The sequence below is a fragment of the Schistocerca piceifrons genome, chromosome 4, assembly GCF_021461385.2.
Source record: "Schistocerca piceifrons isolate TAMUIC-IGC-003096 chromosome 4, iqSchPice1.1, whole genome shotgun sequence".
Classification (NCBI taxonomy): Eukaryota; Metazoa; Arthropoda; class Insecta; order Orthoptera; family Acrididae; genus Schistocerca; species Schistocerca piceifrons.
The window spans coordinates 164,715,552-164,729,361 of NC_060141.1; positions in this window are offsets into that span (position 1 = coordinate 164,715,552).

Below are 13,810 nucleotides of genomic sequence, written 5' to 3' on the forward strand. Positions count from 1 at the left end.
GGCTGGTTTCTCGAATTGTGCAGTGCATTGATTTTTAGGGCATTCGGGTGTGACAGTGGCTTGGTGTTGGGCTGCATGGGGATGTGAGAGCAGGCATATTCTTCGTCAAGGTTCCAGTCAGCCACGTACGACCACTACAATGGAGAATCGCCATATTTTGCAAAAACCACATCATACAATCTTCACAGCTGTGCCAGCCATCCTAGAACAAGTGATGAGCTCCCAGCAACATTCTGTCATCCCACACCATTGGCCGGAGACTGGAAAACAACAGTACTAGAGAATTATCGTTCACGCGTAGACTACCTTTAACACCACAACACAAACATACTATGTGTCTGAGTGGTGCTGTGGCTGGGAAGAATGATCTGTTGATGAATGGCTTCTCATTGTGTTCATCGATTAATCAATGTTCTGCACTACCCCTGATGACGAAAGCAGAAAACTATGGCGGTAACCAGAGGACACGTCCCTTTCGTCCATTGTTTTGAAGAGGCAGAGACGTGTTACCCTACATCTACATGCTCGTACATACTCCGCAAGCCAGAATATGGTAAAGCGCAGAAGGTATCCAGCACCATTCTAGACATCTCCTTTCCTGTACCGCTCACAAACAGTGTATGAGGGAAAACAACTACCTACACGCCTCTGTACGAGCTGTAATGTCTCTGATCTCCTCTTCGCGGTCCTTATGTGAATATACTTGGGCGGTAGCAGAATCGTTCTACAGCTGCAAATGCCTCTTCTATAAATTTGCTCGGTAGTATTTCGCTTCTTGATCGAACGTACCCGTAACAGCTCTGGCGGCACACCTCTGAATTGCTTCAATGCCTTTCTTTACTTTCTTTAATCGAAACACACGAGCAGTACTCATAAATGGGTCCCACAAACATTCTATACGCCTTCTCTTTATATATGGGATACACCTTCACTGTTACCTTTCTTTTTGGCTCGTTCCGTTTCATATTGTTATGCAACGTCACTGTATCCAGCAGCACACCGCTAATACTGTATTCGAACACTATAGGATTGATTTTCCTACTCATCTGCTTTAATTTGCGTTTTTATACGTTCAGAGTAAGCTGTTCTTGACCACATAAAACAGAAATTCTATCTAAGTCATCCAGTACCCTTCTACATTCACTCAACGACGACACTTCCACATATAGCATAGCGTCATCAGCGAGCAGTCTCAGATTGCTGCTCTCCCAGTGCGTCATGTAATTTATATATATAATGAAAAAGAACGGTCCTGTCATATTTCCATGAGACAGTCCTGAAGCTAGCTTGCCTCTCGTGAACACACTCCATCCAGTCCAACGAAATGGGTTCTGTTACTTATGGAGTCCTTCAGACAGTTACATACCTGAGAACCTAGTCTTTTGCTAACAGCCTGCAATGGGCCACCGTGCCAAACGCATTTGGGGAATACAGAAATGTGAAAACTGCCTGTTGCACCAGGATATCGTGCGAAAAAAGGGTTTCCCACTAGCGATGCTTTCTGAACTGTGCTGATTTTTGATCCGAAGGAAAATTTTTCTATTCGAATTTAGAATATGCTCAAGATTGCTGCAGAAAACCGACATTAAGCTTATTTGTCTGTAATTTCGTGAGCCTCGTACTGATGATAAAAAGAGGATATATAACAAATGGATCAACTACCAGACCTGGGTCGTAGACGTTACTATGACCGTAATAAAAACCACAACCTGTGGTCAAGCGGTAACAGTTTTCATTACTTCGTTCTTCACGAAATCAGACGGTTCAAGGTCGTGCGAGTTACCTGCAGTCCGTAGGCATCAAATACCGAGGTCAGCCCGCCTCCTAGCCGTTTGGCAACATACAGTATCTACGATTAACAATGCAGTAGGTAAGCGCACCAGTGGTCTAGTGATTCATCGGCGCGGTAGCTCTGCGTGTTCGGTCAGAGGGTTAGCCGCCCTCTGTAATATACATATATATATATATATATATATACACTCCTGGAAATTGAAATAAGAACACCGTGAATTCATTGTCCCAGGAAGGGGAAAATTTATTGACACATTCCTGGGGTCAGATACATCACATGATCACACTGACAGAACCACAGGCACATAGACACAGGCAACAGAGCATGCACAATGTCGGCACTAGTACAGTGTATATCCACCTTTCGCAGCAATGCAGGCTGCTATTCTCCCATGGAGACGATCGTAGAGATGCTGGATGTAGTCCTGTGGAACGGCTTGCCATGCCATTTCCACCTGGCGCCTCAGTTGGACCAGCGTTCGTGCTGGACGTGCAGACCGCGTGAGACGACGCTTCATCCAGTCCCAAACATGCTCAATGGGGGACAGATCCGGAGATCTTGCTGGCCACGGTAGTTGACTTACACCTTCTAGAGCACGTTGGGTGGCACGGGATACATGCGGACGTGCATTGTCCTGTTGGAACAGCAAGTTCCCTTGCCGGTCTAGGAATGGTAGAACGATGGGTTCGATGACGGTTTGGATGTACCGTGCACTATTCAGTGTCCCCTCGACGATCACCAGTGGTGTACGGCCAGTGTAGGAGATCGTTCCCCACACCATGATGCCGGGTGTTGGCCCTGTGTGCCTCGGTCGAATGCAGTCCTGATTGTGGCGCTCACCTGCACGGCGCCAAATACGCATACGACCATCATTGGCACCAAGGCAGAAGCGACTCTCATCGCTGAAGACGACACGTCTCCATTCGTCCCTCCATTCACGCCTGTCGCGACACCACTGGAGGCGGGCTGCACGATGTTGGGGCGTGAGCGGAAGACGGCCTAACGGTGTGCAGGACCGTAGCCCAGCTTCATGGAGACGGTTGCGAATGGTCCTCGCCGATACCCCAGGAGCAACAGTGTCCCTAATTTGCTGGGAAGTGGCGGTGCGGTCCCCTACGGCACTGCGTAGGATCCTACGGTCTTGGCGTGCATCCGTGCGTCGCTGCGGTCCGGTCCCAGGTCGACGGGCACGTGCACCTTCCGCCGACCACTGGCGACAACATCGATGTACTGTGGAGACCTCACGCCCCACGTGTTGAGCAATTCGGCGGTACGTCCACCCGGCCTCCCGCATGCCTACTATACGCCCTCGCTCAAAGTCCGTCAACTGCACATACGGTTCACGTCCACGCTGTCGCGGCATGCTACCAGTGTTAAAGACTGCGATGGAGCTCCGTATGCCACGGCAAACTGGCTGACACTGACGGCGGCGGTGCACAAGTGCTGCGAAGCTAGCGCCATTCGACGGCCAACACCGCGGTTCCTGGTGTGTCCGCTGTGCCGTGCGTGTGATCACTGCTTGTACAGCCCTCTCGCAGTGTCCGGAGCAAGTATGGTGGGTCTGACACACCGGTGTCAATGTGTTCTTTTTTCCATTTCCAGGAGTATATATATATATATATATATATATATATATATATATATATATATATATATATATATATATAAACTGAGGAAGTGGATCAACGATGAACTTGAACAAGCGTCATGTGACGTCCAACCCAAACAAATACAATCACCAATAGTAAGCAAAATGAGATTAAAAAATGGGAGGGGGTTAGCGTCTTACATTAGCATGCGAAGCGTCAACGGTCCCAGGTTAGAAACCCATCACCGTTCAAATTCTGATTAGCACTGGCGAGCGAAGACATACGGCGTAAGAAGTTACTTGCATTGTGCCAATGGCTTTGTCAAATAGGGTGTAAGAGAAGACAGAGATTCAGAGCACTCTCTTGTCTTTGAGGTGAGAAAATGCCCTTCAAGGCAGAAGAACCAGCAATGATCAACGTCATGAGGATGCAGTACGCAATGGAAACCACCGCATTAAAAAGGGGTAACGTATATCCATAGGAAATGTGGCCTGTAAATGAAAAAATGTCTTGATGATCTCTTCATTGGTAAAAGGTTCCGGTATAGTTCCCCATTCGGATATCCAGGAAGGGACTGCAAAGTGGGAGGTGACCATGAGAAAAAGATTGAATACCCATCGAAAGGGTAACGCTCTACTAGTCGGGGCGTGGGATGTCAGAAGCTTGAACGTGGTAGGGAAACTAGAAAATCTGAAAAGGGAGATGCAAAGGCTCAATCTAGATATAGTAGGGGTCAGTGAAGTGAAATGGAAAGAAGGTAACGGTTTCTGGTCAGATGAGTGTATGGTAATATCAACAGCAGCAGAAAACGGCATAACGGGATTAGGGTAGGGAAGAGAGTGTGTTACAATGAACAGTTCAGTGATAGGGTTGTTCTTATCAGAATCGACAGCAAACCAACACCGACAACGACAGTTCATGTATATGTGCCAACGTCTCAAGATGAAGATGATACGCTAGAGAAAGTACATGAGGACATGGAAAGGGTAATACAGTACGTAAAGCGGGATGAAAATGTAATAATCATGGGAGATTGGAATGCAGTTGTAGGGGAAAGAATAGAGGAAAAGGTTAGGGGAGAATACTAGCTTGGGACAAAGAATGAGAGTGGAGAAAGACTAATTGAGTTCTGTAACAAATTTCAGCTAGTAATAGCGAATACTCTCTTCAATAATCACAAGAGCAGGAGATATTCTTGGCAAAGACTGGATGATACAAGAAGATTTCAAATAGATTACCTCATGGTCAGACAGAGATTCCGAAATGAGACACTGGGTGATTGTAAGGTATACCCAGTAGCAGATATAGACTCAGATCAGAACGTAGTAGTGATGAAGAGTACTCTGTAGTTTAAGTGACTAATCACCAGGATTCAGAATAACCTTCAGTGAAATATAATGCAAGCGTGGTAACATTAAGAGTGTAGCGGTAATTTCGCTGTTAAATGCAGAGGGAGACAGCGGATAAGATACAACATGAGCAAGAGCCCATAGGGAATAATAAGAGTGGGCGTTCAAGAACGAAGCACTCTAATTAAAAAGGGTGTAAGACAGGGATGTAGTCTTTTGCCCCTATTGTTAAATCTGTACATCGGAGAAGCAATGATGGGAATCAAAGAAAGTTCCAGAAGTGGAATTAAAATTAAAGGTGACAGGATATCAATGCTACGATTCGCTGATGACGTTGCTTTCCTAAGTGTGAGTGAAGAAGAATTACACGATGTGCTGAATGGAATGAACATTCTAATAAGTAGAGAATATGGATTGAGAGTAAGTCGAAGAAAGTCTAAAGTAAAGAGAAGTAGCGAAAATGAGAACAGCGAGAAAATTAACGTTAGGATTGATGTTCACGAAGTAAATGAAGTTAAGGAATTCTGCTACATAGGCAGCAAGACAACCACTGACGGACGGAGCAAGGAGGATATTAAAAGTAGACCAGCACTGGCTAAAAGGGAATTCCTGGCCAATAGAAGCCTGCTAGTATCAAATATTGCTTTGAGGAAGAAATTTCTGAGAATGTACGTTTTGGAGCATAGCATTATATGGTAGTGAAACATGGACTGTGGGAAAACCGTAACAGAAGAGAATCGGTGAATTTAAGATGTGGTGCTACAGACGAATGTTGAAAATTAGGTGACTGATTAGGTGAGGAATGAGGACGTTCTGTACAGAATCGGAGAGGAAAGGAATATGTGGAAAATACCGACAGAGTGAAAGGACAGGATAATAGGACATCTGTTAAGACGACAGGAAATGACTTTCATGGTACTAGAGGGTACTGCAGGGGGCAAAAACTTTAGAGGAAGACAGAGACTGGAATACATCGAAAAAATTTTTGGAGTAGGTTGCAAGTGCTACTCTGAGATGAAGAGGTTGACACAGTAGAGGAATTTGTAGCGCGCCGCATCAAACCAGTCAGAAGACTGATGACTCAGAAAAAAAAGAGGTCAGTGCCAGTTGAATGTTCACTAAGTGCAATCTCCTTTCTTGACTTGTGCTACTCCAGTCGGTATTCATAAAGGGTGAAAAGACATTAGAAAGCAATCTAAAATTTTCCTGTCGAATGTACTGAAGTTTTTATTGACTTGACCAACAGTGAAGAAACTAGAAGTTATGTAAACTTTGCATAAGTTCATAAAGTGATAACAAAACTTTTCGGTACTTACAAATCAACTGTATTCCGTGTTAACACTGTAGTAAGAGCGGCAGAGTCTTTAGATGTGAGCACGTATTTTGATTCCCCGAGAAATGGATATAAATGAAAACGAAAATCTAAGGAACTTCACTATTTTGTCAAAAAGTTACTGTGTAGAACTGCACTGCGGTACTACGACAGAGGAGAGTATCCGACGGCTAGAAAAATACATAGCGTTCTCCGTAAAAAATTTACTTATTCTGGCTGAGAGACCTCAATTCTCTGTCTTATCAGCTTACATGGTTTTGGTTCAGGGAATGTAGTGATGGACGAAAATTTTTAATGGAATGCAGAAACACAGCGGCTGCAAGAAAAAAGTTTTGTGTACAGTGCGCTTATTGCTTGTAGTATACTGGTGTTTCACAGAACGATATGCGCCACTATATTTTGCTCGACTTCAAAGGAAATATTGTTCTTCGGGTAGGGTAAGGTATATTCTCGGCTGCATGAAGACGAACTGCTGGAACTATAATTTTGGCAGCGCTGACGTGCCGAATCCCTCATGAATAAAATGCATTCATAGGTGACGGGATACAATGATTACTCAGATATACCCAAGGTTAACTCTATCGTTTTCTTAACAACGTTCTGTCTGGAAGTTCCTACAAGGTCCAACAGATCGCAAATTCGTCAACGACTATATTTTTCGTAACACAGGTGGAACAGTTTCACACATCTTACGGTTTTTTTATTTTTTATCTCTGAACACTATTACATCTTCACCACTATGAAATAAATATCACAAACATCTCTATACTTTGAGAATATTCATGTATTTCTTTCAGTCCATGTATTTCCACAGGTTGAAGCAACAATTATTTTTCTTCGCACTTTCTTATAACGTTAGTGTTTATTTATTTATTTTTTGGTAATGTGTTGACATATGCTGGCGCCAGCACACCATGTGGTATAGAGGTTACGAGAGGATCGATAGAGGCCAATGACAAGATAGCTGGAAACACTCCGCCAACGCCGTCTCAGCCGCCATTATTTACCCCGGGGGGGGGGGGGGGGGGACAGTTTAGCCAGTTAGGTCCAGTCTGTAGGCCATGGAGTTCCGTCGTGTCACCAAGATGGAGCCTCAGAGCTGGCGTCTAGCACAGAGACAGGCAGCTCATAGGAACCTTATTGTGAACAAAGCGGACTTCTACTTCAACAACATTGCGGCTACATGGATTATAGAGAAGAGAGCTTGTACTACAGCACATGGAAACTTAAGTTAAGTAGAACTTTGTTAATGAATAAGAAACCCCGTTAGTAATTGCATGCAGTTTGTGTTATAGAACGATGATACCCGCCACCAACCAACCTCCTCTCCTTCCCGTGGCACAGCTCTACAGAGACAACGAGACGACATAAAAGCGGCTAAATAGAATACAACAGTGGGGACGAGAACATTTCAGTGAAGAAGAATTTGCTTGCTTTTCTTGTGTTTCAAATTGCAGGGGCTTCTAATTGCAAAGTTTCTGTTGTGTTCTTGCATGTATTCCAGGAGGGGAGCCGCAGAACTAATCAAATTTCTGTTTTCAGAGGCTTTGCTTTCCTGTTTTTTGCTACTACGTATTTGTGTAAACCATCGCAACCCCGTCCCCTCCACCCCTTGCCAGCACGCCACAGCTGCGGACAGTAAATGTAATGCATCTAACACAAGCTTTTCAGCCTCAGAACCATCAAATTGCTGCCCTGCTGACGACGGTTCAACAATTTCTGGCTGCACAAGCGACGGCAGCCGTACAGCAGGCCGACTGAAACGACCAACAAGAGCCGCAGCTCAGCATACCTACGCTCCGTCAATTTAACAATACAGAAGAGGAATGACACGAATACCTGACACAGTTCGGAGCTCATTGTGCAGTTCAACGCGTTGAAGGTACTGTGAAGCTACAATACTTTCTTTCGATTGCGGGGTCCCCAGTGTTCAGGTTAATACAAAAACTGTGCCCAACTGCGTCTCCCGACGAACTCAGTTATGACGAAGTAACCCCTGCATTTACCAGGTACTATGACGAAGAAGTTCAAGTAGCTGCAGCCAGATATCAGTTTGTTTGTTTGCAGAAACAGCCGGAATAGACATTCCGTTCGTGGTATACAGAATTAACGGGAATGACTGCGAAGTGTAAATTTAAGGGTAGTTGTGGCAACTTTTACAGTGACCTCATGACTCGAGACGCTAGTTATAACATTCGATGTCCGCCCCAGTAGCTGAGTGGTCAGCGTGACGGATTGCCGTCCTCTGGGCCCGGGTTCGATTCCCGGCTGGGTCGGAGATTTTCTCCGCTCAGGGACTGGGTGTTGTGTTGTGTTCATCATCATTTCATCCCCATCCGGCGTGCAGGTCGCCCAATGTGGCGCCGAATGTAATAAGACCTGCGATATGGCGGCCGGACCTGCCCCGCGAGGGGCCTCCCGGCCAATGACGCCAAACGCTCATTTCCATTTCCACATTCGATGTCCCCGATAGTAGAATATGGAACAGATCTTAAAGCACTCTGATCCTTCTCTTCCTCAAATGTCGCCGAACGCTTCTAGGCGCTTCAGTCCGAAACTGCGCTATTGCTACGGTCGCAGGTTCGAATCCTGCCTCGGGCATGGATGTGTGTGAAGTCCTTACGTTAGTTAGGTTTATGTAGTTCTACGTCTAGGGGAATGATGACCTCAGATGTTAAGTACCATAGTGCTTAGAGCCATTTGAACCATTTGTTTTTTGTTGCAAATATTAGAGCAATATGATTCGGGGACCACATCGACCGATAAGTCTGACCAGGCCCCGATTTGTCGGGTCGAGTCGCCCCTTGCTCGCGACCACCTCAAGCAGCCACAGCGAGCGCGTACACAGCCGCTCGGACAGCCACGTAAACATGTAAATAGGCCTGCGAACCTAGTGTGGTCTGGCCCTAGATGTTTTTCTCGCCATAAAAGACAAGATTGCCAATCACGTAACGCAGCGTGTTACACGTGTGGGGAAAAAGGGCCATGTCCAAGCAGTTTGTTTGCAACGGCACGAACACGCCAATTTTGCCCTCTCACAGAAAAAAAAAAATAAAAAACGGGCTCTTACACATGCAGTGAACGTTGTGTTTTCCAAACCCACAACAGGTTCCCACAAACGGAAGATTAAGGTTGTGCCTCACTCTCGCCCAAGTGCGGTACGACGACGAATGCTAGCACACGACGCTGTGGTGCATTATGCTAATTATTAAAGCCCCATATTATTCTATAATTTGCTCCTCTGAACGTGTACGCCTTGTGCAGGTCTTGGAGTCACTCATGTCCATCTAGAAAATATTTACTGAGGTTAACGAAGGCGTTGTTGCCATGATGTACTCGACGAGGCCCTTTAGCTACAATGTCTGAAGGATCGTCCTAAGAAATACCAAACTAAGATCAACCTCAAGATGTCTAAAGAAGGTGAAATGCCTGGATGATAAATAAAAATATAAACCTGCAACCAAGACTGTTTTCAACTAATACTACTAGACAATGGTTTGCTGATTCAGCCACAGACGGATTGGAAGAATTTCTAAACTATTTTTCTCATTACGAATTGCTGGCCGTTGTGTGAACTTTCAGTTAGACACAGGTGCATAAGTCACATTGCTTAATCGTGCCACGTGCGAATGGTTACGCTCACCACGTCTTTAAATCTAGCAAGTACCTCATTGCTTGCAACGGACAGGAAATTCCTGTACTTGGGCAGAATAGTTTGCCTGCCACATACAAATCTCACACCAGGACAGTGAATTTTAGTGTTGAAATCAAGAGACAGTGAGAACATTTTTGGTTTAGATGTCTTTGATTTGTTTGGCCTTAGCATCCAAGACAATGTAATTTCCTTATTGGATTTTGATCTGAAAGCCAATCTATGTAGCTAGCTTGCTTAAAGAATTTCCTGAATTATTTTCTGAAGGAATTGGAAAAGCTAATAACTTTGTAGCACATGTTACACCGAAAGGCAAAGCACAGCCTAAGTTTTTCCGGGCCCGCCCCGTTCCAATTGCTTTAACAGACAAAGTAGCCAGTGAATTGAAAGAACCGCAAGATAATTGTGTAGTTGCTCCGATTCAAGCCAGTCAATGGGCAAGTGCTCTCGTTATGTTGCCTACACCTTCTAGTCGGATCTGCATTTGTGTTGACTTCAAGTCTACAGCCAACACACACAGTAGTTGACACTTATCTCTTTGAGGGGCAGGTAAACACCACTAAACATGGAAAATTCTATTTCAATTTAAAGTTACATTACACGTAGACGTATATGTGTTCAACACATAAATATAAGCAATTACTTACCAAAAATAGTCGTAGAAAGAAGAGCTACAGAGGATACTGCACGCCGCTTCCAAGAAGAGTGCCAACAACGAAGAAGTATCAACTATTGTTATGAATACGCGGCAAAAATTCACGCAGAAGACCTGCACTGCCATCTAGCGGCATTTTAGGCAACAATTAGGTGTTTGGCAGAGAGAGTGCTGGCCCCTGAGCGGTAAAGGGAGAAAATATTATGTGGTTAGCCATTGAAACCGTCTATGTATGTGGTTAGTTACAGTTTTGCCTGCCCTTCAAAGAGTTATCCGAAACCTCGCCCTGAGGAGATCAGGGACAGGCTTGGTGCAGGATGTTACTTTTCTAAGACGGATTTGCGTGATGCCCACCTGCAAATTCCATTGGATGAAGAATCACAGGAAGTGTTTCTTGTAAATACATACTTAGGACTGTTGAAGTATTTGTTTTTGCCCTTCGGCAGTGCTTCCGCACCCGACATATTTCAACAGTACTTGGAACACCTGACTGCAGATGTGCCATTTTTATCAAACTGCCTTGACGATCTTGTCGTCTCAGGTCGTACACCAGACGAACACATTGCCAATTTGCGTGCTCTTTTTTGAGTGTTGTCAGATGTAGGATTCAAGTGTCATCTCGAAAAGTGTGACTGTTTTCAAACGGAACTACGGTACTTAAGTCATGTGATAAACAGTCAGGGTGTGCACCCCATCAAATCTCATTTCTTGCAATACGTGACCTGCCTGTTGCTCGCAATGTGTCTGAACTGCAGTAAGTACTAGACAAGATGACGTACTACATTCGGTTCATACCGAGCACCACTCAGATCGCGGCTCCATTGCATAGCGTCCGTAGCAAAAATGTATCTTTTGTGTGGTCTAAAGATTGTCAAGGCGCATTTCAGAAACTCAAAAATGCCTTTTTTAGTGACTGATGTCTATTGTATTTTGATCCTAATAATTGGCAACCAATACTGTACAACCGCAATAAAGTCATGAGATGTTCAATTGACTCTTTTATTAGAACACGTACGCGTTTTGGAATTACACCCATGTTCAGACATCACAAACTTATATAGAGGTTACGAAAGGAACGATGGAGCCCAACCACAAGACTCGCTAGAAATACGCCGCCAACGCTCTCCCAGCCGCCACAGTACGTGCAATCGCAGTCGTGGCCGGGGGGGGGGGGGGGGGGGGCAATGGCAATTTAGCAATTTAGCCAGTTAGTTCGAGTCTGTACGCCATGGAGTTCCAGCGTGTGACCGAGACGGAGCCGCAGACTTTGCGTCTAGCACGGGGATACACAGCTCATAGCGACATTATAGTGACAATAGCGGACTTCTACTTCAAAATCATTGAGGCTACGTGGACTATACAGAAGAGAACTTGTACCACAGCACATGGAGACTTAAGTAGCTATTTGTTTATAAATAAAGAACCCAGTTGTTAATTGCGTTTGTTTGTGTTATAGAACGAATATACCGGACAACAATCAACCTCCTCTTCCTGCTTCCCGTGGTACAGCTCTACAGAGGCAGCAAGTCGACATAAATGCAGCTAAAAAGAATTAGCACGTAGCAGCAGGCATAATTTCCTTTTGGAAAGTACTACACCATACTCTAGACTAAAAATAGAGATATTTAATATTTCTCCGGATATTCGCTAACATTTGAAATTATCACTAACTGGCAATGCTACAAGACAGCAAGATGACTCTGAGGTCCCTATTTTCACGATGGTCACTATATCCAAAACGACCCCGATCCCGAGTTCGAACCTCAACACCTATTAAATAATGAGTAGAAATTATTAGCAGTGGTGGTAGAAGACTTCCGACGTAATAAGTCACCCTCGATCTGCCAAGAGCCTTGTCAATGAGGGCAGAGAGGCAGACACCGGTTCACGGCACTCTCTTGCTCTTAGGATGGGACATCGTCCCTGAAAGGCGGAAGGATCAGCAGTGATCAACAACATGAGAATGCAGAAGGCAATGGCTATCACTGCATTAAAGACACATGAAGTGTGTCCAGAGGGAACGTGGCCAGCAATTGAAAAAGTGTCATCATGATCCCTCAATTCATAAAGGATTTCGGACTAGCCCCCATTCGCATTTCCGAGAGGGAACTGCCAAGGGGGAGGTGACAATGAGAAAAGATTGAACAACAAAGAACAGAGTAACGTTTAACTAGTCGGGGTGCCAAATGTGAGAATTTTAAACGTGCTAGGGAAGCTAGAAAATTCGTAAAACAAAATTCCAAGGTTGGATCAAAGTACAGTGGGAGTCAACCAAGTGAAATGGAAAGAAGACAATGATTTCTGATGAGACGACTATATGCTAATATCAGCCGCGACAGGAAATGGTATTACGGGATTAGATCTCTTTATGAACAGGAAGATGGGGTGGAGATTCTATTACTGCTAACAGTTCAGTGATGGAGTTGTTCTCATCAGAATCAACAGCAAACCAGCACCGACAACAATTGTTCAGGTTTACATGCCGACGTCGCAATCAGGAGATGAAGAGATACAGAAGGTATATGAGGATGTTAATGGGTAATTCAGTACGTAAAGGGAGACGGTGGTCTAATAGTCATGGGGTACTGGAAAGGGGTTGTATCGGGAAAGAGTAGGAGGAAGAGTTACGGGAGACTATCAGCTTGATAGTAGGAATGAGAAACACTAACGGAATTCTGCTACAAATTTGATGTAAAGAAACTTCCTGGCAGATTAAAACTGTGTGCCGGACCGAGACTCGAACTCAGGACCTTTGCCTTTCACGGGCAAGTGCTCTACCAACGGAGCTACCCAAGCACGACTCACGGCCCGTCCTCACAGCTTTACTTCTGCCAGTACCTCGTCTCCTTTCTTTCAGGAGTGCTAGTTCTGAAAGGTTCGCAGGAGAGCTTCAGTAGAGTTTGGATGGTAGGAAACAGAAGTAAAGCTGTGAGGATGGGCCGTGAGTCGTGCTTGGGTAGCTCAGTTAGTAGAGCACTTGCCTCCGAAAGGCAAAGGTCCCGAGTTCGAATCTCGGTCCGGCACACAGTTTTAATCTGCCAGCAAGTTTCATATCAGCGCACACTCTGCTACAGAGTGAAAATCTCATTCCGGAAATTTGAGGTAGTAACAGCGAATGCTCTGTTCAAGAAACTGAAGAGGAGGAGATACACGTGGAAAAGGCCTGATGACACCGGAATTCCAGTTGGACTACATCATTATCAGGCATTGTCCGAAATCAGATACTTGGTTGTATGGCATATCAACGAGCAGACAGAGACTGAGATCTTAATTTAGTATGATGAGATTGCTGGCATTCAGGAGACTAGTCAGGAAGAATCTATCCACGAAGAAGGGGGAAGGGAAACACGGGAAATACTAAGTAACGAAGAATTCGCTTTAAGTTGCCTGAAAGATACCGCGATAGTGAATAGGTAAGTAGGTAGTTCAGTTGAAGAAGA